A 13,286-nucleotide genomic window follows, 5' to 3' on the forward strand; every position below is an offset into this window, starting at 1 on the left:
CCAAAAAGGGAATGGATACTTGGCTGCAGGGGATCCATTATTCATCTATCTATTCGTTATGGAGCTCACACCTTTTGGGCAGTAGTAGGTGCAAGCAAAAAACCTACTGGTCATTAAAGGGAACACACAAACACACTCACACACACCATGCCAGCTTGTTGTTTCATACTATCCAAGCATGGAGTCTTTGGGACTGGGTGAAAACAGTTTCAGAAAATCCCATGCAGAAGGCTAGAACCTGCAGACTGCATGGAGAAACCAGGTCTCTGGAGGTAAAGCCTTGTAGTTGCCTCAATCATAACTCCAACTATAATAAGCACTAGACAGATGAGATATCAACATTTCTATCAGAGAGAAATACAGATCTATAAAGTTTTATTGAACTCAGTTTAAAATTACTACAACAAAAACTAAAAAATGACATTTTACTAAATAGATCAGGATGTAATAAAATCAGTTTAAACAGTTCAGAAAAAGGCAGAATTGGATTTTTCCATGAAAAAGCTGAGTATAATCAAAACCTCCAGACCTTGGGGCCTTTTTTTAATAGGACTACTGCCCTCACACGTTTTGGAGAGTCGGAGTTTACTTAAAAATTTAACAAAGCAACAAATAAATGAGATACAAAAAATGTCTCGAACCTACATTTAATAAAGTCCACTGAGGGCCCAACTTTTCCCTTTTGGGTAGACATACACTTCTTAAAGTTATGCAGACAATTTGTCAGTCTCATGCCTGTAGATCTAGAGTTCTCATAACATACCTCTTCTTAAAAGGAAAAATAGTTTTTTTTTTATGTTATTAAAAGAATGCAAATCAACGTCTCTTCTAAATTTCAAATTCAGCCAGCATGTTTTCAACACCTATGTAATGATATACAAACCACCCTTTTTGTATTTTAAAAAATACACACAACAACTAAGAAGACATCTTATTAGTGTCTCTAAGGTATTGTTAAATTCAAAGTGTTGTCCAACACACTGAAAGCTTTGGATTAGAAATATTCAAAGAAAAATGATAATGTTTATTTAAATATCATTTCTTATTGAAGAGTGAGTAATTTCAAATGCCAATTTTTTTTTAAAATATGATTTATTATTCTGAGCATTCATTTCAGAGCAACAATACTGTACATTAAACAATTTGAACAGATTCTTTATAGTCTGTCACGGTGGTCATGGATGGATTGCATAAGATGCAAGGCAGGAAAAATTTTGGACAGGCACCGTCCATTATTGATTTTTACTCAGGCAGAAGGACTAATTTAACAATGAAAATCATGTTTCCAATTTTTGGTGATTCCCATTTTAAATATTGCAAAATTAGGGATTTAATAGGAGTTAATTAGCACTTCTTTGAATAGATGACAAAATGATTCTCAATTCCCAACAGCACTAAAGTAAACTCCATATAGAAATCTAGATAAACACCACAGCTTGAGCTATGCCTATGGACTGGTGCTTTAATGAAAGCCACGCCTTACAGAGCTAATTATGAAGGCTGCTGAGCAACTAGCAAATCAACAAACTGAACAAACACTGCAGTAAACTGGCTGATTGCAGACATCCAATAAAGTAAGCAGATTTACTACAAATTCCCACCTAACACCTGCTGTTGCCACGAATATGTAATTAAAATATAATAGCAATGCTTATAAACAAGATACAGTTAATTTCAAATTAGTTGACAATATAAAAATTCAATTGAGCACAGCCGAGAGATAGGAAGAGCTGGAATAAAAAACCTCTAATAGACACTAGATAATTCAAATTTGACAAATCAGTGAGCAAACAACCTTGTGGACTCATATACATGTTTGCTTACTTTGATTCATAATAATAATGAGCGGTGTTCATTCCTAACGTAGCCGTTTTTTGTCAGAATGTGCTGCATGCAAACATTTTTTTCCAACCCAACTTATTGGCAAGAATTTTTAGTTTTTAAGTTGATAATACATCTGCATGGCTTTCAATCAAAGGGTGACCATTCCCTTTTTAAGTAGCACAACTTATTGTGACCATAATTACTTGTTTTAATTGTACAATTCAGATTATTCAAATGACATAATCAATACTGTTATTTATTTGAGGGCAATAAGGTTTATCTTTGCAGTTCCACACATGACCTGCTCATCACCCGCATAGTTCATAAGGTCTTGTTAGGCCTTCCATCTCAGGGTTGCTGCACATGTTGCACCCCAGGGCTCCAGGGGTGGGAATTGGCGCTTGTTGTCCTAAAGCATATACAGGTTGGAAAATTTATAGATGGTTGGTATCTCTTATCTTGCCGTGAAATGATCACCCATCATCCATTATCACCACTATATCTAACCGGGTCGGGGGTCTGGAGCCAACCCAGCCAGACAGGAGCAAGGCAGGAACAAATCCTGGGCAGGGCACCAGCCACCGTGGGACACACACACCCAAGCACACTTGGGGACAATTTAGGATCGCCAGTGCCTAACCTGCATGTCTTTGGACTGTGGAAAGGGAAACCCACACAGACCCCGGGGAGACATGCAAACTCCCATGGGGGAGGACCTGGGAAGCGACCAGGTCTCCTTAATGCAAGGCAGCAGTGCTCCACTGCGCCACCGTACCACCCCGGAATGATCCATCCCTTAATGTTAATAAAAAATACATTCCAAGAAATCAGGGCCATAACTGTATTCCTTATTTTTTTTTTTTTTAACTTTCTCATTTTCTGACTCCTTTCAAAACACACAGTTTGTGTCTATAGCATGGTTGTTTTGTGTCGTTTCTCCCCATCTCAAAACAAAAATCCCTGGTCAGAAATTAAATTCTGTCAAAGCGGAGTAACTGAGGTTTTCCATTAGTGGCTTTTAAGCGTATGAAAACATTAGTGTCTGAAAAATTCTAAGCTATATTAAGTTTTTTTTTCAATATTAATTCCTAGTAGTGCATTTCTCCCCTTTATAATAAAGAAATCAATTGAAAAAATGCTAAGTTTTGGTTAGGGTTACTTTATGAGAAATAGTGTTATCACAAATTAAATTGGAAGTAAGTAATGAGTGGCTATCCTCCATATAAATAAATGAGCAAATCTTTATTTTATATAGTATACCTCACAGACAGCCTATAGGTTGGTTTAGATGGTTTATTGCTAACAATTACATGTCATGTTAGAATGCACATAATCAGTAAGAGGCTGACAGCTTTCATAGAGGCATAAAGACAACAGTGTAAGATTCATTGTTGCTAAAGTAAGAGACTTGAGAAAACATTACATATTTATGGACTAACCTAGCCTAACCTAAGTGCCACATTAACAAAGTGTGCTTATGTGATGTAAAAGCCATGGCCTTCATTCATCCACCAGTTAAAGCACAAGCTTGCTGGTGGAGCAGTGTGCTGATTCACTATGCAAACCTGAACAAATAATCTAAACTTCTAGGCTAAACTGAAAAAGTGAATAACATAGTTGTACTCTGGAGAGGCATTATGGATTCAGGATTTCAGTAAAGCACATAGTGACTGTGTGGGACTTGTGTACTGGGTTTGGTTCCTGTCTTGTGCTCACTCGGTGCTGTCAGGATTGCGTCCAGCATCCTGTGAAACTGACATTGACATATCAATGTCAATGTATCAATGTACAAAATAGTTAATAGTTTTTTGGACCATCCCTAGGTCAAGCCTAATGTTAAGTAGTTCAAAAAATGCAATAGGTTAAAAAATAACATTTTATGATTTAACAGAATGTTGCCTGTTTGATTCTCTAATTTTTGTAAATGTGATATTCATAATCCATGAATGAACATCGTGTCTGTTTAAACATACTACAGCAATTAATGCATAAGAGTGCAGTATTACTTTCTAAATCAAAGATATGAACCTCCTAAGCTCATAAGGACCCTTATACCATTCCTTGGGTTTAATGCCCACTGATAGTGTCCGTTCAAAAGTTAATAGAACACAGACCTTGGAAGAGGCTTCACAGGCCTTGGGTTAATTAGGGACTTTTAAAATTTTCCAGACATAGTTTTTGCCCTGAGAGACTTGCATTCAGTTCTGAGCTGGTTTGCCTTGCACCTTACACTCCTCTGATATTGTGTGATCTCCTATAAACACTGCATAAAAAATGGATGAATGAACATTTACTGCAGTTCTTAAATTGCATATCTAAAGGACTTCATGTGCACAACATAATTCATCTCAATTCAAATATGGAGGCCAGTTGTTACAGCAACGTAAACCCCTTCAAAATGTGCTTAAATGTGCACCGTTACTGGACCTAAATGAATGTCTACTTATGCTATTGGATAGTTTGTTAGGTATATCAGATCACAGAAAACCCAATTTAAATAAAAATAAACTCTATGTTACTAAACAAGTCTTATGACAAAATATTTTCTAAAGACAGTTCATAGCTGGAAATGAGAGCAGTTTGTGTTTCTTTTCCCACATCTGTAGGAGGAGATATGAAATGATTTAAGCAGGCACAGAAAATGGATGAATGGATATAATTAATCAAGTCCCCGTCCTGTTTCACAAGTACCTTTACAGTCTGCAGCTCAGCCCAGTAAGACACTGGCAATTTAAAAGAGCTCATTCTTCAAGGCACAATACTTGTGAATTTGGAAATATTCATTTTCAGTTAAACTACTGTATGTTACAGTAACGTTTGTTGATAAGTGGTGCTGAAAAGTGGAAACATGTTGCATGTTGGTCAAACAGCAAGTAAGAAGTCATGCTATGCTTTTTACAAATTACAATACATGTAAACCTGAATTTGAAAAGCAATATTCTAAAGTTAATTCTTGAGAAGTATAAAAGCAAGGCTTTTAAATGAGAAGTCGGTGATGCTAAACCAACGTGATACAGCTTTTGTACATTTTGTTCATCCATTAATTATTGATCCTGAATAATTTGGTTTTGATTTGTGGGAGCTGCAGCCTTTCCCAAAGCACATAGTAAATGAAACTGTAAAAAGAAAAATACTGTAACGTCTTCAAAATCTGAATCTGATAAATGACTTGCTCTTCTAAATAATAACAATAATAATAATAATAATACAAGGTGGTAGCTTTGTTTTGATGCAGTGAATCTGGCATTAATATAATAGTTAAAAAACAAACTAGTAAGCATGCCTTATTCTTCTGTGCTTTAACAGAGGGTTATTCATTAAAGCAAGTTTATTAGTAGCTTCATATAAAGCTATGAAAGGCAAGGATTAAAAGGAAAAATATGGAAAGGCTTGGGCATTATTGTGTTCCTCAACTCTGCATGTTTCATTTGTTAAGATAAAGTATGAATATGAGTGATGCTCTGTCTGCAAACATATATCCCACACAAATGCTGTCCAGTTCATAATCGCTGTTAATAGTGGTTTTTGTCTTTCTCAGGTGCTGACTCATTCTCTCCCTCTATAAAATTGTTTGATCTTAGTTAGTATTACTATAGGCACACAGAAAGCACAGCAGACGTATAGGGCTGGCAGCTGTCAGGTTGGAGGGCATAGGAAGTACACATAAAGGGATACTTTTATTTGTAAAATACAATTAGTGCAACAGTCACACTGCCATTAATTTCAACAGCAATGTGATCATTGGCTTTTTTTTACATTTATATTAAGGTGCCCTCTGATGGCAAACATGAAAATGACATGTGAAGAAATTCTTTTTCAGAAATTTCAGAAGCACTTTTTACGTTTCACATTTGCTGTTCCCATTAATAATAGGCTACGCCTGGTGTTTTTCAGTAAAATACAGCATTGACTACTTGAAATACATAAATGTGTAACTGAAGGTATACAAATAACAATATTAATAGTACAAGTAATACTCTAATTAATAATATTTTTCCTGTGCGTATCTACTTTAGCCCACGCTGATATATCAAAAGGACCACTGGCCTTTACATTAGCCACACGAACTATCATGGTAAGGGCCTATTGGCCACTGACCAGTGGCACTGACCATCCCCATTTTATTTTTGCTTCCTGGCACAGATGAACAAGTCCAGCTTCAGTAAGATTGAAGAGAATATGAACATCTCTTCTGACCGAGGCAGGCGGCCATGGTCTTCTGCTGAAGAATGAGGTGGAGTGGACTGGTCAAGGCCCTTAAAACTGTTTCAGGTAATCAAGCAAATAGGCAGAGTGTAGCTGTACCAATAGCAAAGCAGAGATACAGCATTATCAGAAGGTCTCTTCAGTGGAACAGGTGGTACACTGATTTTAACTGAGCACAGGAAAGCTGGCGTGACTTACAAGGGCTGATGAGAAACAGACATCTCAGACATTTCATAGATACTCAGCTTAATTGTGTAAATCAGTACTCTAGTTTGCTGTTCCTTCAGTTCCTTCTATTACACTAATAGTCCAGATATTATAAACAGATAAGACTTTAATATGATAATGCCATCTAGAATGATAATGTAACTCATTAGGAATCCCACAAAGTCCACATCCTAAACTGTTATCTTACTTTCTGTTTTTCTCAATTTTTCTTCTTTTCACAACTATTCTACTTTTAGATCTTCAAGTTTCTGATACATATGCAACATTACCTGTACAGCATTGTTTTAATGAATAAATGATCTTAAAAGTGAACTCACTGCTTACAAATGTTTCTGCTGGGCAGGAGAAGCATGTAAATTTGGACATGTGAGTCGCAAGTCAAGGAATCAGAGTTTGGATCTTGTGACGATGACAGCAACCGAGAACAATTAACGAGACATTCAGATGCTACCCCAAAGAAAGTGTATCCATGAACCCACAACCAACTCTGCTTAGTAGATGATGGAAGAGATTTGGAACACAATATTTAACAGTCAACTAATTGCTAACATTGTCCAAGGAGGCAAAAGCATTTCAATAAGGATTTTTTTGGCATTTAATCCATAATTGGATTTATTGGTAGGCTTGGTTGCAATAAAACAGACACATACATGTAAACCTCTCTAGTCCTCCTTTCTCACAGTAAATGATGTCTCTTCTTGTACAGCTCAGCTTGCTTAGGTGACCCTGAAATTACTAAATCTAACTGGCCTCTGAAAACATTTTCATTTTCAGGGTGCCCTTCAAATCTGTGCCTATGTTAGCCCTGAATTGGGTAATGCATATTAACACTTGATAAGTGAAAACCAGTTAGGTTCACAGTTCATAGAGTTTCGACAGTCTATTAGCGTTATATGCTCTTCCAAACAGGGTTGATTTTGAAAAATCCAAAAAGACCAAAGGTGGGACATTGGACTAGGACTGCCTCGGGGGTTTTAATCTTGTCCCATTTTAATATGTGAGTTGCTTTTTTTGGGATTTTACATCTCTAAGCAAGGTTATGACATTGCCCTGCAGTGGACAGATTCCATCCAGAAATGGTTCATGTTATGTACTAAATGCTGCTGGGACAGACTAAAAATTCCTAGCAACTTTAAATAGACTAATCACAATCATAAAATGGATAGACAGATATAAAGGTTTAACATCTTGAATGTCATATCAGTTTGTATCAAATATGTTGCCATGTTGAAAAATGTATTCAAAGAGTAAACATTTAAAATTAGTAAAAGCTTTTGGTGTGGTTTTAAGGAGACCATGTTGATAATAGTCATGTCTGATGAAAACTGAAATTCACAGAGGACTGTTTTATGAGCAGATATGGACAGTGTACCATGGTTCCCAAAGAAGATTTCAGACCTGGATAAATGTCAACGTATTGATGTATGGCTCAGACCTGGATGCTCGAACATCCCGTAAGTAGATCTGAAATTTCAAGTTTCTACACGTTGGGACATCAATATCTTCTGTCTGATGAAAGCACAGGAAAATGTGCCAGGTGGTATTCTGCTACCTGCTATTTTCTATATGTGTTACCAGACTTAGATGAGCAATTTTTGACTTCTCTGTGTCACTAGTGATATTAGGGAATTGACTTGATGATTTCAGACACTTATAATTTAAAACAGTGAGTCAAATTTGCTCTCCATAACAGAACTGATGGACTTCTTTGTTGTTTAGGATTTAAAGATAATGTCTACCAAAAGAAGAAAGTATTTTGCAGACCTGGCCATGAGCTACAAATAGTAAGCTTTCCTCTACACATTGAATTCACATTGTCAGTGATAGTGAAAAAAGACATAGGACATGAATTCAAGTGTCCATTATACTGAGCTGCTATTAGGGATGGTTTTGTCAAACTGATTTTTTGGGGATTTTGATGCAAGGGTTGTCTGCTAATCTTATTAACTGTCTCTCTTTCTAGTGGGATCCCTTTCCCACGGATTGAATTCACAGAAGAGGAGGTGAGACCTGGGGCACAGTTTTCGGGGAGCTCAACAAGCTTTACCCAAGCCATGCCTGTCGAGAGTATCTGAAAACCTGCCACTTCTTACTAAACACTGTATGACATGAATAACATTTCCCCAGCTGGAAGATGTATCCTGTTTCCTCAAAGGTAGATCCCATGGCTGTGTTTAGTGAGGACTGTTGGCTTATCTGAGTGATTGGTGAATACAAGCTTTCTTCTTAGTTCTAGAACATGATATCTAAATTCTGACTAGAAAATATTTTACTATGGTCATGTAAATTTAAAACCTTGCTTTTGAGTGTTGTGTTTTGTCTTGCTTTTACAGTTTTAATTAAGAGTTTGAAATAAGAAATAATGTGCATTCAATTTTGTGGGCTGTCTATTACAGAACGCACAGGCTTCACTATTCGGCCCGTGGCTGGGTACCTTTCTCCACGAGATTTCTGGCAGCTTGGCATTCCGAAGTTTCCATTGCACCCAGTATTCGCCACAGCTCTGACCCTCTTTATACTCCCGAGCCGTAAGTATTTATCTTTCCAAATTGATCTATAATGTAGAATCTTCTGTTATAGGTTGTATAAGCAGCTTTTAGGTATGATGAACAAAACAATGCAGAAATTCAAGTAGACAACAGAATCCCAAACTACTGTAGTTCACAGTAAAGCATGACTGTTTTGAGTTTGAGTCAGAAAACAAAAGTATTTTTTTAATGAACCAATTCCCATCTGGACCTCATCAAACAATTTACCAGAATTAAAAATATATTTAAAATGTAGGGTTCTGTCACTATATTCTGCATTTTACTAATATTAGAATAAACATCAACAATCATAGCTAATTTACAATAATTAAAATTAAATTTTATTTAGATAGACTGAGTATGCCTGAAACTGTCCAGTAAGCTTTTATGAGAAGTTGTGTAAAAATTCTATTCAACAGAAACTTACAAACATCGGTTAAATGTGGTATAGGTTAACACTTGCAGCATGATGGCAAAAAGTTAGTTGTGCTGCCTCACAACTCCTTGAGACTGGGTTTGAATCTTAGCCTAATTGTTGTCAATGTGGGTTTGCATATTCTCTTCTTGAGTCTTTCAAGTAGTCTTAAACATTCCAGAGATGTGCATGTTAGATTAACTGGTTACTGTACTGTGGTTGGATAGGCAATGTCACCTTTGCCTATATGAAAAAATTTGCCTGGATGGCTAATGTCTTGAGCTTGATGTTCAAGATAAAAAGCAATCAGGATAAAGGTTTAACACTTTATTTTGGGGACAGATGCTGATCTGTAAGCAGTTCCGTGGTGCAGTGGTTAGTTTTCAGGTTTCAGTAACTAGATTTGTGGAGTTACTTATGTGTGGCATGTTTTCAGTAATCTTCATGAATTCAGTTTCCTTCCATTGTCCAATTTCAAAACTCTGCACTTGCCATGGTTGGTTTGTAATACCTATTGCTGCCTATATGAGCTCCAGCTTCCCATAGTCCTGAAATAAAAAGCAGAAAATATCTGACCACAAATGCAGATGGATAAATGGATGTTGATATGTCCTTCTATATTTCTTAGAGACACTTGTCATGAGCTACTAGGGGCATGTTCCTTTACTTGCTGAGCAAAGTTTTGCCCAGTTCTCTCAGGAAATTGGTCTAGCCTCTCTTGGAGCATCAGATGAAGCTGTCCAGAAACTAGCCACAGTGAGTATAAGTATCTGACTTGGTTTTTCTCCTCAAGGTTAGGCAGTTTCATGTGAAAACCTCACTTCTTCCAGAAAATAACACTCCAGATAGTCTTTTTCTATACTATGGCCTTCATGGTCCCCATTCCAGAGTATACAAGAGCAGAAGAATTGTTCAAGGTTACAGAATTGTTGAAGATTGCATTAAAATGATGACATTTTAATGCTTACTTATATCTGCTGAACTCTTAAGTTCTCAGAATAAACAGTGAAGTGGAAGCAGGGTATAATTATGTACAAGTAATGGAAATTCTTGCTAAAATCTTTTTTTTTTTACCATTTAGTGCTACTTTCACAGTGGAGTTTGGACTATGTAAACAGGATGGTCAATTACTGAGCCTATGGAGCTGGCTTGCTTTCATCCATCAGTGAGCTCAAGGTGAGCAATTAGGAAATAAAAAGAAGCTTAAGAACATTTGGAAGTTGGCCATCTCAAAAATTATCATATTACATGTGTAATTATAGTGGAGAAGATGGGTAATGTTAATAGATTTGTTTGTACTAAAGTAGGGGCAACATTGTGAAAGGAAAGATAACAAAGTGAAAAATGTACGCAAGAAAGGAAAAAATCTGAATGGTATTTCTGAAGGACTGAGTTAATGATAATATAAATTAGATAAGCTTTCCATTTGAATCCTATGTCAACTATCAGTTTAAACAACTGTTTGCATGATTTTGAAATGACTAGTGCTGCTATATTTTATTGTGAATTATAAAATATAGTAGCTTTTTAGCCTTTAACAAGACATTCAGTAGCTTTTGATTGAGCATCAGCTAACATTGTACCATCAACTCTGTGGGACTGACCATGTTCATATGCATTGTATGACCACTAGGGGAGCAGCACAAGCTCCAAAACCCAGACATTAGACCCGTGCAGTCATGGGTTAAAATGACTATTTTATTTGAAAAATAGCTTGCTTCCTTCACAGTACAGCTCTTTTCTGGTTTCTTCCACAACTAATCTAGGGTAAAACTGAAGGTTTGATGGGAGTTGCCTCATTCAGAAGCCAGATCATGCTTTTATGTGATCTTTGTATCATTGGGCATCCCCCTCAAATATTTGATTGATCGACAATAAATTGAGCCACTCTTACCTTCAAGAGAGACCAAATGAACATGCCCGGTCCACAAAAGTTTCTCATTTAAAAATAGCTTATGGCTTGCTTCCCCTTTTAAATTTTTTGGCTTTTACCATGCACTAATCCCCAGCAGGATAGGGATTATTAAAGTGAGATAGGCTTCTAAGCTGGATTTGGGAGTACTTCAGGTGCCACAGCATTGTAAAATGGAAGCAATTCGAATCAGGCAGAAGCCCCCAAGCAGAGATAGTCCTCTCCGCAGCTCCTCCAGGTGGCATCCAAGTACCCAAAGGGTTGCCCATCAGGACTACAGCTCTCAAATGCCCTTTGGGTGTACAAATGTGAGTTCCCAACGAGGATGCTACGCCCAGTGTAGTCCCCCTTGTCCTTCTGTTATAATGGCCACCTGGCCAATCAAAGAAAAGAACCATCAACCAACCTGGGCAGGATGCTCATCCATCCACATCTATACCTATAGACTTCCCATTCAGGTAGGAACCATCCATTTTATTGGGATGCCAGCCACTATGTGTCATTTGTGACAACTCCAAAAAGTCTTCTGTGTGCTTTCTGCCTCTATCATAATTGGTTGTGCTATCACCCATGCTATCATTTTTCAAATTCTATTTGTGCATTGTGCATTTATAGATTCCAGGTGTGTTCCACTGGCATTGTTCAACCTCCATACCATTTGAACTCACACATGCTCTCAGGCTATTATTAATGGATTTCAAGTAGCAGTGTTTTTATATGTTTCATCCGACTTCTCTTTCGTGGTTGTAACTGCATTTCACCTGATACTGTGGATAGCACCAGCTCACTATGATCTTGTTCGAATATGTGCTTAAGACAGTAGAATAAATGAATTTAATGTTTTAACTGCACAACTCATTAAATATGTTTTGACGAGTTTTCAGTCACCTCATATTTCACTAATCATTTCATAGTGTTCTCATTAATGTTATCTAAAAAAAAATACTTTTTTAAATGAGTTTTATTTAGGACTATGAGGTTTCTTTCTTTTTACTTTTAATGATATTTGCATGGGCACTAAACAGATCTTTGCACTTCGACTGTCTAATAGCATGCACTCTCTGGAAGCTCCAAGATGAACCTTTTGACCCCAAAGTCCCCCTGCAAGCAAAGTGCATCATCACAACTTTCCCAAAGTCTACTTCATCTCAAAGCTTTGAGGAACCCAAAAAGAAAAATGAGGTAAGCAGGTTATGCAAGTCAAACATGACGTTTAGTAAAGATGAACTTAAAGCAATTTTTTTGTAGGTACTGTATATCATAACCAAGAGCTACTGCCAATTATTCTGTAACACAGAACTTTTTTGTTTTTTTTGTCTTCAGGAGTTTGCAAAGACCATAAAAGCCCTTTTCGCACAATCCCTACACACAGGCGTGGACATCCTGAAGGACACCAAAAGGGATTTGTGGGGGGGTCAAGGAGCACAGCATGAACTGGACATTGTCAGTGATGCTCTTAATCGAATGAACAGTCAGATAGGGTGTGAAACATTTTACTTCTAAATTTTGTATTGGTAGTATGTTTCAGTATGGTACCTTTCAATGCTGGGATATATTCCTGCATGCCAAAGTGTCAGTTGATGGGGATCTATGTGGGGTTAAAAACTTAATTTTCTTCATATGAGATGTTATTTTGGTATTGGTTGTCTTTGCCTTTTTCTCATGACACCTCTACTGCATTATCAATTGCACAATGCCCTTATGTCACTGATACTATATTTTACTGTGACTTAGCTTTTCTGCCCTAATTCAAGCTCTTGTGTAACCAAATACTATGGTCTTGGTCAGAATCCATTCTGCCCTCTTTAAATGACACCCTGGCTTTTCTGTTGCCCTTGCACAGCTGATAACCTGCAATCTCTCCTCTTTTTATCCTGCTTACCCTCTCCTTCTGTGGCAGGAGGCAACCCAGTGTACCTGAATATAACTTTAAAGCTTTTTTGCTTTGGGGGTTTATTCACCAGCCTTTTTGAAAAAAGTTATCAAAAACAGCAGTGATACATTAACAACATTCAGCCATGACTGATCCTAAACCATGCAAACTTTTCTGCAATTGAGCAGCAATTCCACCCATACCATCCTTAAAATCACAATCATTAATGCTGCATCTATGATATTTATTCATTAGACCTTTTCTTTTGCTAGAAATTTGAGATCTGGTCTCATTTGGCCC

General features: G+C 37.0%; 1 pseudogene; it reads left to right on the plus strand.

The window, feature by feature from the left end:
* Positions 1–7,617: 7,617 nt before the first annotated feature.
* LOC120522639 lies at positions 7,618–12,594 on the plus strand (annotated as a pseudogene).
* Positions 12,595–13,286: the final 692 nt, after the last annotated feature.

This window comes from Polypterus senegalus, unplaced genomic scaffold (genome assembly GCF_016835505.1).
Source record: "Polypterus senegalus isolate Bchr_013 unplaced genomic scaffold, ASM1683550v1 scaffold_2233, whole genome shotgun sequence".
NCBI lineage: Eukaryota > Metazoa > Chordata > Cladistia > Polypteriformes > Polypteridae > Polypterus > Polypterus senegalus.